This window comes from Schistocerca cancellata, chromosome 4 (assembly GCF_023864275.1).
Source record: "Schistocerca cancellata isolate TAMUIC-IGC-003103 chromosome 4, iqSchCanc2.1, whole genome shotgun sequence".
Classification (NCBI taxonomy): domain Eukaryota; kingdom Metazoa; phylum Arthropoda; class Insecta; order Orthoptera; family Acrididae; genus Schistocerca; species Schistocerca cancellata.
In genome coordinates, this window is record NC_064629.1 from 669,172,515 (window position 1) to 669,194,754 (window position 22,240).

At 40.5% G+C, this 22,240-nt stretch overlaps 1 protein-coding gene across 2 annotated transcripts in view; it reads right to left on the reverse strand.

Annotated features, from left to right (window-relative positions):
• LOC126183438 (plexin-A4) overlaps nt 1–21,009 on the reverse strand; it is a 963,020-nt gene extending 942,011 nt beyond the window's left edge. For both annotated transcript variants that reach the window (XM_049925426.1, XM_049925425.1), the window contains exon 1: nt 20,502–21,009. The gene's annotated coding sequence lies outside the window, so the exon portion shown is untranslated. The remainder of the gene's footprint in view (nt 1–20,501) is intronic.
• Nucleotides 21,010–22,240: the final 1,231 nt, after the last annotated feature.

Sequence of the window (22,240 nt, forward strand, 5' to 3'; positions counted from 1 at the left end):
TACGTATACACTCTGGAACCGTGGAATAGCTACAAAATATCGTATATGGCGGCCTAAAGCACTACAATGTACAGCAACTCCACGTGAGATAGAGCAAAAAAATGTGAAGAATGTGGCTGTTGGAGTGAATATATTAATCAAAGCAACTCATTCTAAACATTAGTTTGCGACTTTATTACACTTCGGTAAATAGTCTGATGTGGGATGGACCCACGACAATCATGTAATTATTACCGAGCGGTTCTAGGTGCTTCAGTTTGGAATCGCGCGACTGCTACGGTCGCAGGTTCGAATCCTGCTTCGGGCATGGATGTGTGTGATGTCCTCAGGTTAGTTAGGTTTAAGTAGTTCTAAGTTCTAAGGGACTGATGACCTCAGATGGTAAGTCCCATAGTGCTCAGAGCCATTTGAATCATTTGTAATTGTTAAACGTGGTAGATATTGCTCACGGACGTCTTTTTTTTTGCCATGACCGTGTCCTTCAACTACCGTTTAATAAACGTTTTCTACCCAGACAAATGGCTAGCAGGTTATCAACGAAGCTAAACGGAAGAAAACTGCCAATATGTCATACTTGCGAAGTCTGTTACAAGTATATACTGTCAGTACTAATTTGTGAATGCGAAATATACGGTAAATGCGCAGATAGTTAAAAACTGAGTTGTCCAATGAGCAGTGGGTAGAGGATATAAGGAAGACTTTAAAGAAACTGAAGTGGAGATGGGCTGAAAGGACAACTTGATGGAAGATGGATTGATGAAATAAAGAATAAGTAGGACAAACTTGTATGCATCAAGTTGCAGACTGGTGTATGATGTTTGGAAGAAGCCTGTTTGCAACGTTGCGTGACAAATGGCCGCTGCTGGTGGTGGTGGTGGTGGTGGTGGTGGTGGTGGTGACGCAGCAGATTCATATCTGGAATTCTTTTATTAGCAAATCAGTGTGTAGTTTGTTACTTATAATAAAAAGAAAGGTGACTAATTGTAGGGGAGAGTACTGTACCTAGTACATAGTGTATCTAGGAACACACTGTGTTTGTCGATCGATACTTCAGTCTAATGACTGATTTTGGAATCACACGAAGGAATGTGCACTACAGACCACAATAAGCAGTTTCCGCAGTTTTCTACAGTTTTTATTATTAGACATGAGGTTGTGTTTTGCGCAGCATTTATAAATATTTCGCGTTCTACGCATTTAAATGCTGTATTATATACTTAAAGCATTTGGAATATATTGTTAATTCTTCAGCTGTATAATTTTACGCTGAGCAAAATGTTATACATTTCTAGAACTGTTTGCATAACAAGTGGACAGTTAAGCCACACTTCGTCGGTCGCGCACCATCTTGTCCTTGAAACAGAAGGTTTTTACCATGGAACATGTGATACTTGCAAATGAATTTAGTTTCTTTAATGCATTAAAAATTTTACCTGTCTTGAAAACGAAATTTTTTATTGGGAGCTTCCATTTCAGACTTGTAACTGGTTTTTGGTAATACTCGTCCTTAACTTGATTTCACATACTGATTAATGGTTCAAATGGCTCTGAGCACTATGGGACTCAGCATCTTAGGTCATAAGTCCCCTAGAACTTAGAACTACTTATACCTAACTAACCTAAGGGCATCACACACATCCATGCCCGAGGCAGGATTCGAACCTGCGACCGTAACAGTCCCGCGGTTCCGGACTACAGCGCCAGAACCGCTAGACCACCGCGGCCGGCTGACAATAGACTATTAGATACAGAATTGCAACGCTTTTCAGTTTCAACCGAGTATTTGTTCCTATGTACAAGACTTGTACCCTGGAACATATTTTTACTTTTGGAAAAAAAAAACCTTAACTTATCGGAGCGCATAAAAAGGGAATTTCGTCATTTGAAAATATATTAGGCTTCATTTCATTCCCGTACGTAGACAGCATGAGTCGAGAAACAATGCCAACATGTTATCTTTTTAGACCTGTCTTCCGCAGTCGCAGTTTTACAAGTAAAATGGGACGCAACTATAGTAGAAGCCTTGACCAGACGCGTTTCGCTATATTTTAAAAAATCTTTGGCTCGTACTAGTGTCCTAAAGATCGTCTTCTTACAGGTAGGTGGTTGATATGTATCACAATGTACTTTGAACACGAGGTAAATTTGAATTTATAAAACACGAAAATTATTATGTATCCTGTGATAGCACTGTGATATAAATCTAACACCTGTGTGTAGAAGAACCATTATAAATGAAGTAGAACTCCCCCCCCCCCCCCCCAAAAAAAAAAGAAAGTTTATCACTTAAGAAGCTTTAAAATAAAGCGAAACGCGTCAGTTGTAAATAATACCTTTATTAAATTGAACAGACGTAGTATATCCCATATTACTTTTTAATTACCGATACATTTTAGAAGCTTCCGTGTATCACCACATTGACATGTGCGTCTGGTTTTCAGTCTTCACCCCATGGAAAAAGGTCTGCGAAAAACACAACATTCATCTGATTCAGATATGGCGGCATTGCTAGGATGTGAAGGATGTGTTTGACACGTTTGCGAGCTGTAGGAAAAATCCACCTACGTAGCTGCGCAGTCATCGCGGCGAGCTGCTAACCGAAGAGGGCCGGGTTCGATTGCCGGCCGGGTCGGATATTTTCTACTCTCGGGGACTGGGTTGTGTGTTTTCCTTACGTTCGGATCGTCACAATCCACGGTTGAGATGGCTCTATGGGCATTTACCGAAAGTCACTAAATTAAAAAAAAATTAAACTGTATAGAACATGTAGCGCAAGCCAAAATTTGAAGCTTCAAGGACCGTTTAGTCTTTAATGAGATCAGGGAGCACGAACCCAAAGCAGAGGGCGATACGTAAACTCTATGACACTACGATACTAACGGTGAGCTCGACGTTTTCCGTCAACCCATTCTGGCTCGCTGCCCACATTCTTTAACACTGCTCAAGAATAGGACGCACGTGCGTTCGTTTGGAAATAAGCTATAGAACGTTTATACTCCAGCCGAGGAGCAGCTCACATTTTTCTGTGGTGTATCTGAAAGGAAAATTATTAAAAACAGCTCATTTCAAATAGGATTAATTGGAAACACGTGGAATGAAATCAGGCTCCTGGCTCTTTTACCAAGAATAGGATATAATTTTATTTCATCGAAATTAATTGTTCTCTTCAAATGGTTCAAATGGCTCTGAGCACTATGGGACTTAACATCTGTGGTCATCAGTCCCCTAGAACTTAGAACTACTTAAACCTAACTAACCTAAGGACATCACACACATCCATGCCCGAGGCAGGATTCGAACCTGCGACCGTAGCGGTCACGCGGTTCCAGACTGAAACGCCTAGAACCGTACGGCCACACGGGCCGGCTGTTCTCTTCACGCTGGATGGCAGCATACTGCTCATTATTATATTTGAAGCTGCTTTAAAATCCCAGTGGGACTGGAAGGCAGTGAAAAAAAAAACCTTAGCTACCACGGGCACTTAAATTTTTAAAACAAACGAACTACTCCAGTGACTACCATGCTGTTATCATCTGTTGTGAAGATGACTTTATAAATCACAGCATCAGTTATACAATACAGAAAAACCGATGTGCGAAATTTACGAATGAAGATAAAAAAGACAGAGGAGAGCAATGGTCTGTTCTTCACGAGGAAGTATAAGAAATAAAACTGCGTGGAATATACCTTTTGACAAGCATCGCATTTGAAATAATTTCGGTAAACGTCAAGTCACGGAGATTTTTTCCGCAGTTTTATCCTGCTATTTTTGAAGCATTGCTACATCTGTGCCTTTTCTTACCGTGGATCTAGAACTTCTTGTTCTGGTTGGATACCCTCCTCTTAAAACTGGTGGCCAGAGCGAACGCGCGGCCTTGGTACAAGGCCGTCTCATGTCCCTGTCTCCCAAGCTTTAGAAGGGCACTAAGCTGTCAATTTTCTTCTCTCAGAATGTGTGGTCAAACTTCTGGATACCGGAGACGTAATACGTCACGAGAATCCGGATGAAAATTCTACAAGCTAACGTCTATTACTATCTACAGCGCCGCGCGGGATTAGCCGAGCGGTCTAAGGCGCTGCAGCCATGGACTGTGCGGCTGATCCCGGCGGAGGTTCGAGTCCTCCCTCGGGCATGGGTGTGTGTGTTTGTCCTTAGGATAATTTAGGTTAAGTAGTGTGTAAGCTTAGGGACTGACGACCTTAGCAGTTAAGTCCCATAAGATTTCACACAAATTTGAACATTTCAGCTATCTACAGCGACGATGTTTGGGAAGAAAAAGGATGTAGCAAATTTAAGAATATAATCCGTGAACAAGTGAGATAAAACATAGCGTTCCTCGTGACTTAGCAGCATCGGTACTGAAGTGGCCAGTCCTGTTCACATCATCGGCTGCCCAGCTATCAGCTGTTAATTGAACGTTTTCTCCCATGACCACTGCCACATCTCAATTACTGGTGTTTTGGGGTAGGTCGGTCATTTTGTGAACTTGTCGCTATTTATTCAATAACTAGGCCACCAGGTACAGAGTGACACTGCATACCTTTTACCGAATTTTGGAAACCACAGGAATCAAAATACTGCAAGGTCGCAGACGCCCTCTGTTAACGATTGCCTGACAACGCTGTAGAGCGCTGGAACGTGCAGACCACAAAAACCCTGACCTTTGACACATCTGAATCCGCGGAATTTCATTCAACGTCATAGCGCACAGCACAACTCCCTCTCTTCCCCGCGCTGTGTGTGACGCTGGACGCGTATCTAGGTATCTGCTCGGGATGATCTGTCAAAAAAAAAACATCGAATTAGACGAATTAAAAGACCGACTGCTACCTACGTGTAGTTTCCGACAGTAGGATATTTTAGTCAATGTGACACATGAATAAAGAAGCATTGTCATCGCTGACTTACGAGCCAACATAGGCAGCTGTGTGGACATCTATCTCCCTCAGGTTTTATAACGTTCCTAAAATGGTTCTCTGATAAGCGGACCATCAGCCCTATTAAACATGGATCTTGATGAGTCTTAGATATGTTCTAGAGGGACCTGTCCCGAGTATCTGGCTAGCGGCTTTTCATGTGACTGTCCCTGTTTCCAGAGAAAAATCGACGCTCAAGTTTTATGCGTACCTCCTATACCTGTAATGTTAATCATGTTTAGGCGAAGCGAGCGTAGCGCTGCAGCTAAGGCACCGCTAACATGATAGCGACACTGGTTCCAATCCTGCCTGTGTACTTTTTCTTTTCTTTCAATTTTATCGTAAAGAATACCATTAAACATTCTATGTCTTACAAAATTATTCAAAAATATTCATTTTCGCCAGGATAATTCCATCAGTAAATTAATAATCGCAGCAAACTTTCTTCCACTGTGCATTCTGTTTGTTACAGAGTAGATTACAGAATCTCCTTACTCGCTGTTTCTTACTGTGCTAGAACAGAACTCCGGATGTTATTTGTCGTAGAAGTAAAGGAAACATATTTGTAGAGCACAGCACGAATTTAATGAACGCTATTGTACTGTACCGGAAAGCAGAGATCGTTTAAATTTTAAAAGAAGTTTGTTCTTTCTTCAGTCCTATTAGAATCAGGTGACAGCAGGCGCACAAAATTGATGCAGAATTAAAGAACGTATTTTCATGGCATCTTCCCTCCAAGCTAGTCTTTAGCAATTTTGTCTTTTTTCCTGAAAATTTTAACCTGTGTGTAAAAATAAATATCACAGGAATGGCAAAATGGAGTACATTTGAGTGGGATAATTTTTACGGTGCAGGTGAATACCTGTTTCATCTACGAAGACTTGATCGTAAAGTGATCAATGTGCCCTTCCCATGAATCAATAATGTAAAGAATTTTCTCTTGTCCCATGTACGTTCACCAACGACAGATTTTGAAAACTCTACATACAGCACTTTTGTAACTTCCCTGATATCGTGCAGCTCGCAATTGTATATTTTAATCGATGGGTCAACTCTATTTTTGAACAAATCAACCAAATTTTCTGGATGGTTGCTGAATATATAAAAATGCATAAGAGAATATTTTTCCTAGTGCAGTTAGAGTATACTGTGCTGCGAAGGAATGACTAATGCTATTCAAATCTTTTTTCTGCGAAGGGACGTTTTGTACTCCTCGTTTCGGAAGGGGTCTATTGTACGCCGATTGGCAGACTGTTTCTTTAGTATTAACCACGTAATAGAGGCCACAATTACGATGAGTACTTTCGTCTGTATCTGGAATCCTCTCCAAACTGCATGTACTATTTAATGATATTCGGTAGTAAGAAGGAGAAAAAAGTATACAGGTAGGATTGGAACCAGTACCACCAGTGCGTTAGGGATGAACCTTGGCAGCTGCCCTATGTTCGCTTGGGCCGAAATATGGTTAACGTTCCAGATATAGGAGGTACGCATGAAATTTTAACATCGATTTTCTCGGGAATTAGGGGTCGTCGCGTGAAAAGCTGCTAGCTCGAAAGGTGCCTGTGTGTGTTGTTGTGGCCTTCAGTCCAGAGACTGGTTTGATGCAGCTCTCCATGCTACTCTATCCTGTGCAAGCTTCTTCATCTCCCAGTACCTACTGCAACCTATGTCCTTCTGAATCTGCTTACTGTATTCATCTCTTGGTCTCCCTCTACGATTTTTACCCTCCACACTGCCCTCCAATACTAAATTGGTGATACCTTGATGCGTCAGAATATGCCCTACCAACCGTTCCCTTCTTCTAGTCAAGTTGTACCACTAACTCCTCTTCTCTCCAATTCTGTTGAGTACCTCCTCATTAGTTATGTGGTCTACCCATCTAATCTTCAGCATTCTTCTGCAGCACCACATTTCGAAAGTTTCTATTCTCTTCTTGTCTAAACTATTTATCGTCCACGTTTCACTTCCATACATGGCTACACTCTATACAAATAGTTTCAGAAACGACTTCCTGACACGTATATCTATACTCGATGTTAACAAATTTCTCTTCTTCAGGAACGCTTTCCTTGCCATTGCCGGTCTACATTTTATATCCTCTCTTCTTCGACCATCATCAGTTATTTTGCTCCTCAAATAGCAAAACTCCTTTACTACTTTAAGCGTCTCAGTTCCTAATCTAATTCCCGCAGCATAACCCGATTTAATTACACTACATTCCATTATCCTCGTTTTGCTTTTGTTGATGTTTATCTTAAATCCTCTTTTCAAGACACTGTCCATTCCGTTCAATTGCTCTCCCAGGCCCTTTGCCTCTACAACATACATCAAGCTCGTCAAAATTCGTGGTTCACATGTGTGATGGTTCCCTTCTGAGAAGCAACCAGATTTCTTTTGTACACATGGAGCTGCGTTAGGGCGTGGCAAATTTACTGTGTAGTGACTCACAGTGAAAGAAAAATATATTTTTAATGAACTATCACTTTTAATAAAACTGCGGGCATTTGAGGGCAGAAGGAAAGAGATGAGGAAAAATTGTAACATAGTGATAGAGCCGATGTACGAAAGATCGAATCTCCGGTGCTTGTATTGCTTCGAAAATAATATTCTGATGGCAATAGGTTGTGTGTAAATGTCAGTGGGCATAGACAACCATGGTTACAGCTGTGTTAACAGAGACAGCAAGAGAAACGGACTTTCATTAATCAATTATCACATCTAAAGATGGAAGCGGTCGCGGGAACATTTCAAAAAATCTCTGACTTCAGACATTGTTCACTACGGAAGACCACCAATGACTGAAACACATTAACAGAGGCTTTTCTGAGTACGACCAAAGGTATTCGATTCCAATACCTTTACTGTTCGCGCGACTGTGTAACAGAATATTATTTTACCGTTTTGTCCATCTTTACCGTCATTTATTCCCGATTTAATTCGTCTACAGGCGTCACTTTTCAGCAGATGTTTTTGAATGAGCCGCCGCCGACTGCATTAGGCGGCAGGTGCAGTGAGGCGCAACGCCCACGACACAGCTTTGGGCCGGACACGTGTCATCAGCACGCGTATTTCAGCGGAATAACGGCAACCACGTTTCCGCAGGAAACACGCCGCTGTGGATTCTCGCAACAATAAGTTATCGCGCCGTACCATTCTCCCGCCAACAAATGGCTGCGGTCGGTCCAACGCGAACGCGCGCATTTCGTCCGCGCCAGCTTTCTCCTCTGACTGCGCGGCACATCTGGCGAAAACAAAGCCACAGCTGCACCTGACACAATTTGCCTGTCCACACATTTAATTACAGTGTCTGCCGAACAGTCGCAGCATCCGCTCTTTTACTGTTAGAAGCATTTTACAAAAAACGCTAAAAACGACACCATAAATATGAGCTGTATTGCGCGGATGTAACCTACTCTACACTGAAGTAAGGCGAACCTACGCTTGGAGCATTCGTAGATTTATAGAATGTGTCTGACAATTTCGACTGCCGCCCGCGGTGGCCGAGCGGTTCTAGGCGCTTCAGTCCGGAATCACGCGGCTGCTACGATCGCAGGTTTGAATCCTGCCTCGGGCTTGGATGTGTGTGATGTCCTTAGGTTAGTTAGGTTTAAGTAGTTCTAAGTTTAGGGGACTGATGACCTCAGCTGTTAAGTCCCATAGTGCTTAGAGCCATTTTTGAACAATTTAGACTGGAATCCGCTTGTAGAAATTCGGAAGGTAGCTGGGATAAAATACAGGGACGAAACATTATCTTCAACGAACACAAAAACCCGACTGCAGTTGTAAGACATGAAAAGAAATCAGTACATGAGAAAGGCGTGAAAAAGGTACACTGAGCAAGCAGTGAAGAGAATCGAAGACAAATTTGGAAAAGAAATTACGGATCAGGATCTTTGGCGATGACAAGGTAACTCTGTCGGAGACGGCAGACAACTTGAAATAGCAGTTAAACTAGACAGATGGTGTCTTGAAAAGAGATTGTGAGATCATCATCATATATATTATTTCTCAAGTTAATATCCCTTTTTCTCCATAGATACTAATCGTACAGGGATGAATCAAATATCATCAGAAACGTTTTGTAGCCTGCTTCTGTCATTGCATACCGATTTTGCGCTAAAACTTACTGTTTATGGTAAATTTTAACATAAAAGAGATTTAACTATCATAGGCAAAAGGACGTCATGGATGCCCAGCTTTCTACCTATATTTCACGAAGCTAATTTATTAATTACGAATAAGACGCCCTTTTCCCATTAACTTATTACAAACACTACATTATTTGATTAACGTCTCACGGTCGGGATTCATAGTCACTTAGAATTTTTTGAAGGACGTCATATTCACCGTTGACTGTAGAAATGATTTATTTCACAATTGCAATTTCGGCCTTTGGGCCATTTTCAAGTGGTACTGAAAGATTTTGCTTCAGCACATATCTGATTTTAAAATCCTCTAACATGTATACATGCCATCGCCAAAACTAAGCGTTTTCACTGTAGAATTACATCGAAATACAGTTGGTATTACCTGTATTTCTACGGTGAAGAGACTTATTTTTCACGATGATATGTATAAATGTCAGAGGATTTTGAAGTCTGTCATGTGCTGAAGCAAAATCTTTTGCAGTAGCACTTGAAAACTGCCCAAGGCCGATTTTGCAATTGTGAAATACATGATTTTTACAGTCATCGGCGAATATGGTGTTAAAAAAACATTTTATTTGTTTTAAAGTATTCAATAACCGGATACTTTGCGCACAGCATTGCCATACATAAAACCGAGACTACTGCAGTAATCCATTATCTCTACCCGTCTTAAAGCTGACTTTTCTCAACGAATATACTTTTCGAAACGACAAACATATTTGTCACTGTGATTTACCTATTGTTCCCACGGCGTAACATGCTTACTGTAACTGAAAATGTTTGTCGAGAGAAAGTTATAGGTTATGTGGCCCTACTGACAGTCCCTGGTCTCTGCCCATCATACAAGCTGGGACGAAAGTTCCGAATGCAATATATAGTTTTTGATACACGGAAAGGTATACAGAAGAATGTATCATTAAATCATGATTATTATTGCGAGTCGTTTGGTTCATTTTTAAAGATGTCTTCTGTTCATTCCCACAACTACCCTTATTACAAAGACTGTCTTTATCTAAAACTATGAAAGTGCGGAAGTTTCGCAAAGTCCCCTGGCCAACAAAATTAAAACTAGGGTAATGGAATGTACTTTAACTAATTCATGTGATGCTACTAGATTTGGAAATGAGACACTAAAAATAGCAGATGAACTTTGTTATTCGGCCAGCAAAATAAACGTCGAAGAACAAATTAGTGAGGATATAAAGTGCAGAACTGTAATAGCAAGAAAACATTTCTGCAAAGGATAAACCTGTTAACATCGATCATAAATGTCTGAATGCCATTATTTGGAGTGTAACCTTGTGTCGAAGTGAATCGTGCACAATTCAAGCGAGAAGAGGGAGAAGATTTTGAAATGTGTGCTACAGAAGTATTGTGAAGAGTAGATTATAGATCGTAAAATTAATGATGAGGTAATAAATCGAACAGGGGGATAAAATGAAATTTATGGGACAACAGTATTAAAAGATTAGATCGCTTGGTAGGACACATTCTGAGACATCAAGGGATCATCTTTTGTTAATGGAGGGAAGTGTGGGAGGAGGGGGGGGGCGGGGAATTTTAGAGTGCAACCAAAGCTTGAAAGTAGTAACCAGATGTAGGTTGCAGTAGCCATGCAAGGATGAAAAGGCTTGGACAGAATAGATTATCTTGGAGAGCTACATCAAGCCAGTCTTCGGAGTGAAGACCACAACAACACAACTCAGAAACTACCTCTCAAAAGGAGTAACGTACGTTACTGGACCACTTGTATGGATACTTTCGAATTAGTAAATCCACGTAATGATGCGTGCGTGGATGGAAATTAGCCACTTTAAGTTTTGCGAACACTTCCTGTGTGTGGGCGTATATCTCAACCGGACGAGAAAAACTGGCGGTCTTGAGAGTCAAACTATACTGCAGTTACAATCTGACTACCTCTGGAATCAGGAGTATTTGACTGAATTCCGTTTAACTTTACGCAGGCTGTCTATGCTCTTAACGTTTAGGAATAAATTAGTATAAAACTGCCTGACCACGGAATACCGCACTCAAGTGTATACAGCTAACTTCGTGAGACTGACCCTTATTTATCCAGAACCTGTCACTGAACAAAATTTTGATTAATTACAAGCCATTGTTCAGCCTGTACAACTTAGTCCCGCATTAAGCACAGCAGGAACTTAGTATGTGTCGGGTCACATCATCAAATGTTATGTCAATTTAGCTTTCAGCCTTGCTAAACAACAAATGCAATATTTTCATTGAGGGATGAAGCTTCATGATTAAATATTGGTCGATGGATAAGTGCCAATCTTCAATCAACTATGTTACTAATATTCACTGATGAAGTTGGCTTCACATGCAACACCATCTACAACACCCGTAATTCACATCAGTTGTGGGACAAAAACTGGAAAAAAAAATTAAAAAATCTGAAGGCAAATTTTCAATTTCGCTGTTCTATATATATATATATGATCAGCAGTTGCCAGTTTGGCCAGTTGTCTTATCGCACCACAACGCAAGGTTCAAATGGCTCTGAGCACTATGGGACTTCACATCTGAGGTCATCAGTCCCCTAGAACTTAGAACTACTTAAACCTAACTAACCTAAGGAAATCACACACATCCATGCCCGAGGCAGGATTCGAACCTGCGACCGTAGCGGTCGCGCGGTTCCACATTGTAGCGCCTAGAACCGCTCGGCCACTGCGGCCGGACCCAACGCAAGGCTCAATGCGAAGTCTTTCAGTAAAACTGACATTGTTATTGAAAAGCTATTCTTTAAAATAAAAGGCTGAATATTTTCCTTTCGCCACGATTTAGATCCTGAACAAATTATCTGTCAGGCAGCGCATGTGGATCTAACAGTCCTGGGGCCGCATCGGTCACGTTCATGGCCCATCAGGATTTGCCGGGCCTTACTCTATAAGAAACATGTCTGTAAAGTTAGCGGAAAAGCAGATCCGAAACTAAAAATGTAGCCAGAAGAACGGATTGATCGTTCGCATTTTAAATAGTGCTATTCCACAACAACACACCAAGACGACCTCGGATGGATAACACGCAATGTTGTGAAGTACGCTGAAAAGTTTACTGAACTCTCTGGTCGAATTTCTGTAAACTGAGTTTAAACTGTCGTCAACTATTCGCACCTTTTGAGTTCAATAATATTTTAATACGCTATTTGTGTATTCTTGAGTATTTTTGATGAGATCTGACCTGTGCATAGCATTCCAACAGCCAGTTAAAACTGGACAGAGGACAATGTCAATTTTTTACGTCGAAAAAGTCCTGACTGCCGTCTTCTGCAACATTTACCATTCCTTCTCAAACATGACAAACAGGTATCAGACATGGACTTCCAATTTCGAAGGGCTGAAGACAGTATCGATTACACTTCTTAAAAAAAGCATCACTGTACGTACATCCGTAAGGGTGACAGTGAGAGTAAACGAATGAGTGTGTACTTGATCGTCGTGGCGATCTCAAGTCACGCTACTTTTCCTAGCGCCAAACTTACATTTTTGTTTCGTTTCTTCTCCACTAATGGACTATTACCGCAGTGGTCTATCCACAACAGACACGCGGTGTCCGTCTGAAATATGAAATTCAGGAATTATAATTACAAACATTTCTCATTACGTCCCTTCAGCACACTTCGCCAAAATATTTTACCCATTTTTTATCACAATTTCCACACACGTGTTTTCTGTAATCACATAATTTCTCACAATAACCCATCGATGGCAATCACCAACTGAATAAAGCGCTTGAGAAAAAGCTTGAAGGAAAACTGCAGGGGTTTCAGTGAAGTCTACTGCAGGTTACCAGTAATATTTCCCATTCTCGCTCTTTTCCTAGACCATTCAAGGGTGTTTCCTCATCAGGACAACAGAGTTACCCTTACACAACAGTAACAGTCATCAGCTGTGAAGGATGTAAAAGCAGGCAATAAATATCTGAATTCCTTTTCAGACATCCATTTTGGAAATTTTTATGAATAATGCAAATCATCTTTCTTGCCGCGTCTTACTTCTGTGGCGCTCTTGCGCTGAGTAAACGAGCGCATGACGGATCGTGAAGCTCTCCCGTTAGTTCTTTTTGCCGTGGGTGTCAAAATGATTATAAATATTCGTCTTTTTTCATCAACACTGTCAACACATTGTAACGCCCGCGGCCGTTGTTCACTTGCTTCTCATATCTAGGCACCTTTGTCTTTGCACACTAGCTAACAGCCCGTCATTTTCATCGTTTTACTCAAAGAAATCTTCAGCTTAATCCACAGTTTGCATCCGCATCATACAGGCACAAATATTCGCTACATTCTCAGGATGCTATGGCACTGACGATTCACGAAGTTTTAAATTTGCAGCGCCCTCCAACAATAGTTTAGGCATTAAACTAAGAAAAGCTTGTGTTACCAAAGAGCCCCGTGTTCAAAATCTCAGTTGTCATTATCGTGCCATTATCTGTATGTCCGTCGCATATGTGGTGTTTTGAACTAACTGTTGTTACAACTTTTCAACAGAGGTTCGCAAGTGACTTCAGCTCGTCGTGTTGACTAAATAAAAAACAATTCTTGACTCAGGGCACTGAGCGAAGCAATGAGGCGAAGCCGAAACGACGGGTAGCTGGCCCCTGCGTGTTACGCCGTCCGCCCAACTACCGCCTGTGTACTGTATCTAACGTTAATTTCGAAGCACAAATGTTTTCAAAATACTTACACCACTTTATAGGCAGCAATGTAATCTGATAATACATACTTCTAAAATAAACCTGAAGTTCTGCCTTCACGGTGCTACCTTTCGGTCTTATACTGGAAATTTTTTCATACAGGTTGAAACTTCAAAGGAGAGTGACTACATAAAAAAATGTACTGCCTCTGAAGCGCTACGTGCACAGTAAGAACGAGATACTGCTCCAATACTTTCAAATACCTTAGTACGAATTTTAAGGCGAAGATTTACCGTGAAACTTGTCCTGCTTGTTGAACATCTTTGCAACACTCTCGCGCTGACTGGACATACGCGTGACGAATCGCAAAATCCCTCTTCGAATCTTTCCATCTTCTGCATTATTCTACCTTGGTAAAGGCCCTAGGATAACGAACAGTACTTAAGAAAGGGTCATATAAGAGTTCTGAAGTATTCTCCGTGCATCTCCCTTACTTATCCTCCTCACTCTGTTTCCCCAATACTAGATTTATATGGTTTTTCCACCTTAAACACTTATGATAGACCATCGGTCGATTAATATTAACTGCTGTATATAGTCCTGCCCGACATTTTTCCATTGATTAGTGTGCTGTCATACGCATACTTGTTGCTGTTATCTGTTTTCTAGTAACTGCCAAGATTCCGTTTGGCCATGGCCTTTGTCTTTTCTTATCACTAGGAATCTAGCAGTGAATTCCCCTGATCTGTCTACTATGCATTCGCCTGGCTACATCTCTTTTTTACCTCAATTTAATGACAGTATTCCACTACAATCTATTCCCTTATCCATTTGTTCATTTTCCTGTCTCTCTGAGTATTTTTCAATATGCATCCCTCCATTGTTTGCTTCTGGGAGAAGCACAAACATGTGTGTGTGTGTGTGTTGACACTGACCCCAATAACTGCTCTGTGACAGTACAATGAAACAATACATTTTCGCTTTTTTTTTACCATACAGTGCATTATATTTTCTTACGTTATAGATCAACAATCTTTCATCTTGAAGTCTTCCTGCACCTCGCAATTAATTATTAGTGTTGGAATCTTTCTGATTAATTAGCTGATACTAGGAGCGAGCTTTTCCGACTAGTTATCCCCACTGGCTTCACCGTGACCGCGCGACTGCTACTGTCGCAGGTTCGAATCCTGCCTCGGGCATGGATGTGTGTGATGTCCTTAGGTTAGTTAGGTTTAAGTAGTTCTAAGTTCTCGGGGACTGATGACCTGAGCTGTTGAGTCCCATTGTGCTCAGAGCCATTTGAGCCTTTTTTTTTTTTTTCACCGTGAAAACGAAAAGCAGCGACTAGTCTGAATGTTGGCCCACTGCTGAAGTCTCGATTGTATTACCAATCGCGATTACATTCACCTTTGAATAATGGGTAGGAACGATACTCCACTCTTACCGTTAAGTTATATAAGCTTGAACTATTGAGATTTCGTAAAGTCGAGAGAAAAGCGTATTGTGCACTGCTGTAATACGGTTTTCGCTGTGAACAAATCTGCAAAATACTGTAATTGTTTAACAGTTAACTGTTCTTCAGTTCATGTTTTATTTCTACATATATTCTCCGTGAGACATTGCACAGTCCACAGAAGGGTATTTCGCAGTGATGTTAAAGAATTTATGTCCTGTTCAATCCGCATATTGAGTGAGGGAAAAGTAACAATCTATATGCCTCTGTATGCACTCTCGTCTTATTCTCAGTATCCCTACGTAAGATGCACAATATGGCAGAGAACTGTCGCACAACCCCCGTCGAAAACAGGCTCGATAAATATATCTGACTGGCGTGCTTAGAAAAGCCCCGCGAAAGCCTACGCAATTATATATCCAACTGGGTTTAGCGAAAATGGCTTGTTTCTTCCGAAGATCACCGTTCTGTCGCACCTTTACATGAGCTGTACCGACGTATTATCATCCGTTCAATGTGTCTCTGGACTGACAGAGAACACTGCACTGACTTAATGTTCCGCGTACGTTGCCAGCGCAGTCACGAGTAAATGCGTTGCATATATTTTATTCCAGACGGTTTGAAATGAAACATTTATAAATGTATACCTCTGACTACTCTGTGGTGGTACCTTCAGATGAACTGAGATGAAAGCAGCCATAATGTGCCACCGGCAACGGAGTACAAGTTCGCACGCATGGCTAACAAGGAACTAAGAACTAATTCCGTCGTCCTGCTTTTCTGGTATCTCCACTTTCCACAAGAGGCGCACACTGCACAGCGAGTGGTCTCGCTAAATTAGATAATGTAAAGCGAAATGTGAAACTTTCTTCTCCGCAAGATACGCGTCCAGTTCCAACATTCACGGAAAAATTCGACCGAACGACACAGAAATTCTGAAGTAATGATTTTTTTTTTCCTTTGTGGATATACTGGCTACGGTCGTTAAGTGACTGCTAGGAAATGATGTAGAGCACTTTACGTAGGCCGTACACTACTTCCCTTTCCTAGTGTGTGAACCAGTTCTTCAGTAACGACACGTTGTATGCGAGTTCACATTTCTGTTATACGTTTGACACACAAGACAATCTTGCTATCTGTTATCAGATCACAGTGAATAACCGTTAGGCGAAAGTCAGGGAAGAACCATTCTAAAATACCCTTTATACGAAAAACTCAAATAACCTTGAAAATTATCGATGTCTTTCATAGATTACTTGATGCCGCAGTACCTGCAAGTAAAACACGACGGAATGTAATATTTAAGTTTCAGTAATCACTATCCTGCTATCTGAAGATTATTCTCAAAGTACCTATACAAGCAATGGAAACACTACAAGACTATAAAGCGTCAGATCGTGTCACAGCACGAGCAGTACAACCGTTACCATTAATCCTTGAATATTATACCAATTTTGATTCCTTCCATACCTATACCTTCATTGATTCGACTAACACACCTAGGTTTGGCCAGGAAAATTGTTAAAAAGCGGCGCAACGGTAGAATCATAAACCCTCCCCTCCATAACAGAAGGGGGTTATTGAAGCGGAATGTGTTCGCCGAATCGACTACCAGTAGTATTCTAGGGTTAAATTTGTTAGTTACTGAAATAGCATTTTATGCAGGTAATTTGCAATAACGTTGTTTACTTGGATGTCTTATGCGAGTATGTTGTAATACCTAGACTCAGGAAAAATACACGAACTTAACGTTGCATCAGCCACGAAACCAAAATGTACACACCAGTTTAGTACACAGTCTTCCTGTACTTCCCATACATAGTTCTGAGGCGCAAGAAGCAAGATACTAACATCATCCACTACATTTTTCCCAATGAAATTAATCAAGTATATAATCATAATATAATTGTTGTACGCGATCGAATGTGAAATGTATACGGTTTTATCCTGACCTCTCAAACTGCACGGGACTACAGAATATAGTATGATCTTTCAATTTGTTTTACTTTGAGGATGCAAAATTTTTACTTACAAACTCCTGTCGATCAATGTGCGCAGAACATCACGCACTCCCAGTAAATGCATGAGACTTCAGCGTTGCCAACAGAAGAGCCCAAACAACCAATCGTGACGTTATAGTAAGTAACTTCGCGCTCGTATTTTACTGTTATCAATATTTCGAAGACAGTCTAAGGAAAACAAAATTTTATTAAAGTGATCATGGTACACTGATTTACAGGGATAACATGCGTTGTAATTTAAAAGCACATGTATATGTATAACGCTATTAAAATTTCCTATGTCGAATGTTCGAATCATTCGTTGATACTAATAATGAAAACAATCTGACGCTAGCACACAATGTAATGGCAACTTACAATTTACTGAAGCAATTACGACACTGTTACGTAGGTATGATATGAATGTATTAAGCATTATACGTGCACGACATGCATATGTTTGCGATGGCAGCTTCTATAATTAACAGAAAAACCATAAAACGTGGTTGAAACTTTGTTATGCTTGTTTGATTTGTTCTGCTTAGTTTATGAACTATTTCAGGCTGATGAACTGTTGTGACTGATAAACAATTATTCTCACGAGGAAAAACTATTTTATATTTAAATAATCATGAGTGTAGTAAGGCAGTTATAGGAAATATGACTCTGTAACTGGTGAAAAAATCCAAACGATCAAATATTTTACCAAACAGACACGACTAATTACACATCACTTGACTTATCCATTCGAATATCTTTGCGTTGTTAATAATCAGAACAAAAAATACTGTCACTGAGGGAAGAGGCCACTACAGTCTAGTTCAATATTGTTACCGACGCTGATCTAAAATATTTCATTTTCTGTGTCGCATAAAATGTAAATGCAGGCAAAAACACTCATCAAATGTAATAAAAACACCAGAACTAAAAATACTTGTATGCCTTCAGTTTGAAACACCTCTGCCATTCCCGATGATCGCCTATATTTGTTGACATCAACTATATTTATAATCCGATGTGTGGCTACAGCGTAACCTAACTAGGCCTACGAGATTCCCAGTATTTTGACAATAATGAAGAAGGCAGATGACACGCACGTGTTAACCACGTGAATAAAATCTTTTGACAGGAATGGAGGAGACACGCGACACAAAAGGGTCCTTTTTCCTCCTCTTATAGTACGTCTTCGTCATATCTATATAATCGGCTTTAACTTCTAAGAAACCACGACGCACTGGGCGATATGCAATCGCAAAAACTCAGCCGGGATCTTGCAGAAATGGAAAAATTTTGCCTAAAGATTTAGACAGGAATTAAAAAATTAATAATAACAGCGGATTAGGATTTAAAATGCACCTAAGGCTTCAAGAAGTTTTTAGGTCTTATAAAAACCGTCTTTGTTGTGCGTAGAGACGCTAGCGCTATAAAAACAACAAAAAATTGTAACGAAACCGCACAATACAATCGAATGAAGCAACATAATTCGAGAACTTTTATGTCCTTGACGAAGTTCTGTAGGAAGAGATTGAAAAGGCAACCGTATCAGGAAAGTTACACCACCCCCTGGCCCCGAACAAAATAACAGCCGCAATTCAACAGGGAGAACTCAGCTGGCTACTGGAAGTAATAACCGCACTACAAAAGAAAATTTTGACAATTTAAACACCTCGATATTGTTGTTTATACGGTACAGACTCCTAAAAGGATCTAAGTGTTGGTCGGTTACGGAAAACGATGAACAAATATACTCTGATTCAGCTGTATGCGTCCGCCTTAGGATTCCTCAGTCACAATTTAGGATACAACAGTGTCCGTTCTATTAAGTCCAATAACAAATAAATTTACATAGTCATCGAGTCACTGATCAAAAATACCAATAAATTCGTGTTTACACATGTATACACAGGAATGTTTCAAAAGACGCGTTAAGGAAATTTAATGCTTTTGGAAAAAAAAAAAAAAAATCACCCAAAGCTTTGAAAGCAAAGTTTTTGATTTTTGTAACAATAGAACATTAAGCAAGTGAGTAGAAGTGTTATAAGAGCTTTCTTGAAAGACGCAGCTATGAAAGTAGTGAGGCCTGTAACCTCAGTGAGCCTAGAATAACACCACGACCGAACTACGTTGGTTTTTCCAATTAATTGGCTGTTATTCGGTAGAACCTGATACCAGCACTGTCAAGTATATAACGTGTTTTACACTTATGCCTTTTAGAATACTGTAAGTAAATGTAATCGCATTTAAGTTGCAGGGGATGTAAGAACAGAACTCTTATCTCCCCACTTTTGTTTAACTTTGCTGTACTGTCTGTATTTCTCGCGGTATGTGATACGCAGGGTACACGAACTTACGCAAAAATAAACAACTGAAAGTAAACACTATAACGTTTTGCAGAGCCCCTGGAATTATTTCTTAATTGCGCATAAGATAACACAAGGAATTGCCATAAAAATATATTTAAAAACCACAGACAACAAAAAACACGCCCCTAACGGTCCGCTGCTGTTCATCTGTGACAAGCCTCTTCATAAAAATTCTGAATCATATGAATAATCCAAGTGGATAAACTATTTTCTGCAACTATAGGAAAAAAAAGATTGTCCATTTTCGTTTCATGAAGCCACACAACTATAGTCCCAGGTCTTTGAAAGTCATGCACAGCATTCACTGAATAGAGAAATTAAAAAAAAGATAATTTCGTAGTTAAAAAACGCCATAAATTTTGGATGCGTAAGAACTGCAGAATATCAACTGCTGTCCGGTATATACGTTTGCGCAGCTAATGTTTCACGCTAAAATGGTGATCAGTATTTTAAAGCAATTCTAATCAATCCAGTTCAAACCACAGTCCACTTGGGTTAATAAATACGTGGCTTGAACTAGAAACAATATCGTCACGGACACTGTTCGTTCTCTTTTGAACGGTATAGTATTTTATTACTATAAGAGTGGATTTAATGCAATTGTGGAACGCGACTGTGAAGTATCATATTACAAACGTGGAGTGTGATGTCAGGCAGCAATTACCCTAGGAACTACTGGTCGTCCATTAACTGTAATATCGCCAGAATTTCCTAGGTGTATGCATGGGTATGGAGAAAGACGCCGGAAGATGGGTAACGCATTCTCAATGATACACACACAGACATACACGCACACACTCTGACAAAGGGGTGGGGGAAGCCTTGGCTTGGAACCAGAGTTCCTTGGCTATCCCCAGCGAAGGAAAGCTCCGCAAGTTTCACCTCACACCATCAGTAAACAGCACTACAAGATGTAAACTAAAACATTGTGATGATAAACAATATGCGGTCAACTTACCTTGAGACGAACGGCAGTCCAGCAAGAAATGTCTATGGCTAAAGCTGCAGAACTAAAACATCCAGCATGCACCTCTCACTAATTCACGCCGTAAAGGTTGTCGTTGAACTGTCTAATCCCACAATTAATACGAAAAGTCGGCGTCTTCACTTTTGAGCACAAATTCGTTACTTCACAATTTTTGCCATTTTATTAATCACACGCACACAAACACATTTCACTACTTATACGCATATGTGCGGGCCTCGCTTCGGCCGTTTTATCTGTTCATTTCCAATAGAGAGACGGCATGGTTAAGATTTTTCTGGTTAGAGGCTTTCTCAATTTTTGTCAGATGTAAACTACCGTATAAATTTCAGTATACTACAAACTGAAATCTTTCAAATCCACATAAAGCTTCCCACCACACTCGCACATACGTTAAATTGAAAATTTAGCTGAAGGAATGTGACAAAAATACATTTTTTAAAAAAGCCGCTGAAAACTACCTCCCCTCCCGGCCGTTGACTCGGCGACTCGTCACTGAATGACAACGGCCGGCCCGGCTCTTTCTGCTCTCCCCAGAGAAGCCTCCCCTCCTCCCCACCATTCAGATAGGTGCTCCCCTCCACGCGCATGCGCAGAGACGGGATGCGCGGTCGGGGCAGTCCCGTACCCAATGCATTATGCTTCATTCGATATTATCAGCTTTACGTTCGCACTTGTAGAAACGCTTAAGTTTTGCGTTAATACTTGCACAAAAGTGAAATTCAGGCCGTGTCGCTGTGTGATGGTAGGTTCCTTTACGTGTTGACGGGTCTGGTGCATTCTGTGTGCTTCTTTCGAGCGAACGATTAATTCAAGAATAAAGTAATGTTGATTCATGTTGTACTCATCTGGAAATCTGTTTATCGTAACATAACGGCATATTTCCTACAAAATAGCTCTATTCGTCTATTACCATCAAAGCGAAGTAGGCGAGGAATATTAAATTGTCTCAGTAGTCAGAAACAGATAAAGAGGAGTTCGAGAGCAGTTTAACGTGCTTCTAACCGCAATATCACGCATTTAGATGGAACAGGTCTTAATCACACTCTCACCAACAAAGTGAAACTCGTAAGACTGATTAACGCTTGTCAAACAACTGCAGTGGAACGCCTATTTCGTAACCATTTAACACAAAATCCAAAGTAAATAACTCTTTCAGACTACAGTGCAATGTATACACTTAACTAAAGCTTAGGTCTACCACAGGTCCAGTGGTCCGCGGTAATATCAGAGGTAGCAAAATTATCTGCGACTTGAGTATTAGGCGATTTTTTTTTCTTTTTAAATTTTAGACCTAGTTGTTCGACATCGCGTTTTTAAACATTCTCTTACGGTCGTGCGTCTCTCAGGCGACCTTGGAGCAAGCGGTGACGTCAGTGGGGAGGCGTGGTTACCGGTTCCGCCACAACTGCCACGTAGTCTTTTGGAAACACAACAAAGGCAATCTGTTGATGTTGTTTTCGTGTGTGAATTAATTCGTCTACACGTATTTGATCAACTTATATCTATTGTTTTTTTTCCCTCGTCGTTTAGCAAAGGGCGACAGAGAGCGTGTGTTTAACGTAAACCTGCGACAGGAATACACATTTTTGGAACTGTGTAAAATCAGTTACAATGAACGTGTTTATTGCACACTACGTACTACAGAAATTTCTGTTGCACATAAAGGAAAGTGTGACATTGAGGTTCACATAAAAACAGCTACTCCTTCA